The sequence below is a fragment of the Arachis hypogaea genome, chromosome 10 (genome assembly GCF_003086295.3).
Source record: "Arachis hypogaea cultivar Tifrunner chromosome 10, arahy.Tifrunner.gnm2.J5K5, whole genome shotgun sequence".
Lineage (NCBI taxonomy): Eukaryota > Viridiplantae > Streptophyta > Magnoliopsida > Fabales > Fabaceae > Arachis > Arachis hypogaea.
The window spans coordinates 111,855,158-111,859,655 of record NC_092045.1 but is presented as its reverse complement, the minus strand read 5'-3'; positions in this window follow the sequence as shown (position 1 = coordinate 111,859,655).

The window sequence follows — 4,498 nt, the reverse complement described above, 5'->3', positions numbered from 1 at the left end:
TCATTATGGATTACAAGGGGGTGAAGCAAGCATCTTAATTTCCATTGTTATTGTAAAACCTTTTTTCTATAATTATTAGGTCTCATGTGCAATCATATTATTATGGAGGGTAAACTTTGATAAGATGATATGTAACTATAACTATATAGCTCAAATGAAGTCTCTGTCGGGATTTGAGAACAGCAATGATTAATATATATAGATGCGGATTTGACATTAACACATGAATCGTGTTAAATAATTAAGTTAAAATATTATTTGTGATTAATTTGCGGCAATTATATGGTTTAATAACGTATGTTGAAAGGTGCTGGTAAAACTGAAGTTAGCTGGCTTGGTTTTAATAACATGTACATGTGAATATCCTTCCTTTTTTTGACTGTAATATACGTAGAAACAATAATTATTGTTGTGTATGTGGAATAATTGATATTCTATCTCTAGTAATTGTACCAAAACTTGTTAGCATAGTTATCAGAACCGTTGAAAATCGGCCGGTTCGCACCTCAGATCACATTAGAACCGCCGTGGATCTACGGTGCACCCGCGGGTTGGCGGACCATGGTAGGATCTCCCTTCACTCCAACAATGATTAATATATATAGATGCGGATTTGACATTAATAAATGAATCGTGTCAAATAATTAAGTTAAAATGTTATTCGTGATTAATTTACGGCAATTATATGGTTTAATAATGTATGTTAGAAGGTACGGGTAGAACTGAAGCCAGCTGGCTTGGTTTTAATAACATGTACATGTGAATATCCTTCTTTCTTTTTGACTGGTGATATACGTAGAAACAATAATTTATTGTTGTGTATGTGGAATAATTGATATTCTATATCTAATAATTGTACCAAAACTTGTTAGCATAGTTATCAGAACCGTTAAAAACCGATCGGTTCGCACCTCATATCACATTAGAACCGTCGTAGGTCCAGAGTGCACCCGCAGGTTGGCGGACCATGGTAGGATCTCCCTTCACTCCCAACAATGATTAATATATATATATATAGATGTGGATTTGACATTAATACATGAATCGTGTCAAATAATTAAGTTAAAATGTTATTCGTGATTAATTTACGGCAATTATATGGTTTAATAATGTATGTTGGAAGGTGCGGGTAGAACCGAAGCCAGCTGGCTTGGTTTTAATAACATGTACATGTGAATATCTTTTGACTGGTGATATACGTAGAAACAATAATTATTGTTGTGTATGTGGAATAATTGATATTCTATCTCTAATAATTGTACCAAAACTTGTTAGCATAGTTATCAGAACCGTTGAAAACCGACTGGTTCGCACCTCATATCACATTAGAACCGCCGTGGGTCCACAGTGCACCCGCGACTTGGCGGACCATAGTAGGATCTCCCTTCACTCCCAACAATGATTAATATATATATATATATATATATATATATATATATATATATATATATATATATATATATATATATATATATATATATATATATATATGCGATTTGACATTAACACATGAATCGTGTCAAATAATTAAGTTAGTTATTCGTGATTAATTTACGGCAATTATATGATTTAATAATGTATTTAAAAGGTGCGGATAGAATAATTTACGGCAATTAATTTACGGCTTGGTTTTAATATCAGAATCAGATCGAACCGACCAATTTAACCGAAAAACTAATAAACCGATAATCTAACCGACCGATTCGTACCTCAGATCACATTAGAACTGTCGTGGATCTACGGTGCATCCGCGGGTCGACAGACCATGGTAGAACACGGGATTTGAACTGGAGACCACGTGAGCATAAGGCCTCCCCTCTCCCTCTATGCCAAACTTGTTCCTCAGTAACATGTATGACAAAAATTATATATATAACAAACATCAATAATAACAATACATAGTATATAAATATATTGATATTAATTGTTTATTTTTTGTTTTTTTATTTATTTAAATTGAAAAAATACTTTGTATTAGTAACTAATTTATTATCTCTTTTTGCAGTATAAATTATATTCAAGAATTGATATTTAATTGTTAGCATAGTTATCAGAACCGTTGAAAATCGGCCGGTTCGCACCTCAGATCACATTAGAACCGCCGTGGATCTACGGTGCACCCGCGGGTTGGCGGACCATGGTAGGATCTCCCTTCACTCCATCAATGATTAATATATATAGATGTGGATTTGACATTAATAAATGAATCGTGTCAAATAATTAAGTTAAAATGTTATTCGTGATTAATTTACGGCAATTATATGGTTTAATAATGTATGTTAGAAGGTACGGGTAGAACTGAAGCCAGCTGGCTTGGTTTTAATAACATGTACATGTGAATATCCTTCTTTCTTTTTGACTGGTGATATACGTAGAAACAATAATTTATTGTTGTGTACGTGGAATAATTGATATTCTATCTCTAATAATTGTACCAAAACTTGTTAGCATAGTTATCAGAACCGTTAAAAACCGATCGGTTCGCACCTCATATCACATTAGAACCGTCGTAGGTCCAGAGTGCACCCGCAGGTTGGCGGACCATGGTAGAATCTCCCTTCACTCCCAACAATGATTAATATATATATATAGATGTGGATTTGACATTAATACATGAATCGTGTCAAATAATTAAGTTAAAATGTTATTCGTGATTAATTTACAGCAATTATATGGTTTAATAATGTATGTTGGAAGGTGCGGGTAGAACCGAAGCCAGCTGGCTTGGTTTTAATAACATGTACATGTGAATATCTTTTGACTGGTGATATACGTAGAAACAATAATTATTGTTGTGTATGTGGAATAATTGATATTCTATCTCTAATAATTGTACCAAAACTTGTTAGCATAGTTATCAGAACCGTTGAAAACCGACTGGTTCGCACCTCATATCACATTAGAACCGCCGTGGGTCCACAGTGCACCCGCGACTTGGCGGACCATAGTAGGATCTCCCTTCACTCCCAACAATGATTAATATATATATATATATATATATATATATATATATATGCGATTTGACATTAACACATGAATCGTGTCAAATAATTAAGTTAGTTATTCGTGATTAATTTACGGCAATTATATGATTTAATAATGTATGTTAGAAGGTGCGGATAGAATAATTTACGGCAATTAATTTACGGCTTGGTTTTAATATCAGAATCAGATCGAACCGACCAATTCAACCGAAAAACTAATAAACGATAATCTAACCGACCGATTTGTACCTCATATCACATTAGAACTGTCGTGGATCTACGGTGCATCCGCGGGTCGATAGACCATGGTAGAACACGGGATTTGAACTGGAGACCACGTGAGCATAAGGCCTCCCCTCTCCCTCTATGCCAAACTTGTTCCTCAGTAACATGTATGACAAAAATTATATATATAACAAACATCAATAATAACAATACATAGTATATAAATATATTGATATTAATTGTTTATTTTTTATTTTTTTATTTATTTAAATTGAAAAAATACTTTGTATTAGTAACTAATTTATTATCTCTTTTTGCAGTATAAATTATATTCAAGAATTGATATTTAATTGTTATTAATATATTTTAAAAGATATGTATTTAATTTTTAATTTTAAATTTATTTTTATAATTTTATATTTTTATTTAATTATGACCGAATTAATCAGATTAATCAGTGACTCATCGGTTGAACCAATGATTCAGTAACCCAATCGTATGACCGGATCAATTACTAATTCAATTCTAATAACTATGCTAGTTAGTTTGTTACTTGCATCAGTTGCATGAAAGGACCATCACCAGACTCATCATATCATATGTAGAATCCTATAATGGTTTAGTGTAAATACTAAATGGTATTTAAGATGAACTTAAACTACTTGTTACTTTTTTAATTCAGAAACACTACTAAATGTCTTACTCTAATTTTTTTAGTAGAGTTTATTGATCATGTTAAATGAACCACACAAATACCATCCATTCACACTATTTACGTGGAAATGGAATTGTATAAGGGTAGATCTTCTTTAAGCAAAAAGTAAACCATAAATTTAACCGATAAACATCTATGGCGTTTGAGTTATGCTTAGTAGTGTTCACAGATTTAGATAATATGATCACCCATTCGAATACGAACTAAATCAATTAAATTAATTTGGAATCAATGAATAATTGAGTATAATTAAAATCGATTTGATAATATTCGATCATAATTAGTTTGGGTATTGATTTTAGAAAAGCAAAATCTAAATCAATCTGAGAATCTGATTATCTTTTTATTAAATAAAAAATATAAATTCTAATAATATATATATATATATATATATATGTAATTCAACACTAATTAATCTAACTCTATTATAATTGTAAATTTATGGTTTTTTTATTGTTAAAATATTATTATTATTAGTTGATATTATATGTTTACTATATTTATATTTTTTTTAGAAGAATTCTCATTTTTTTATTTTTTAATTCATCGGGTACTTAATTTATCCAAATCAAAC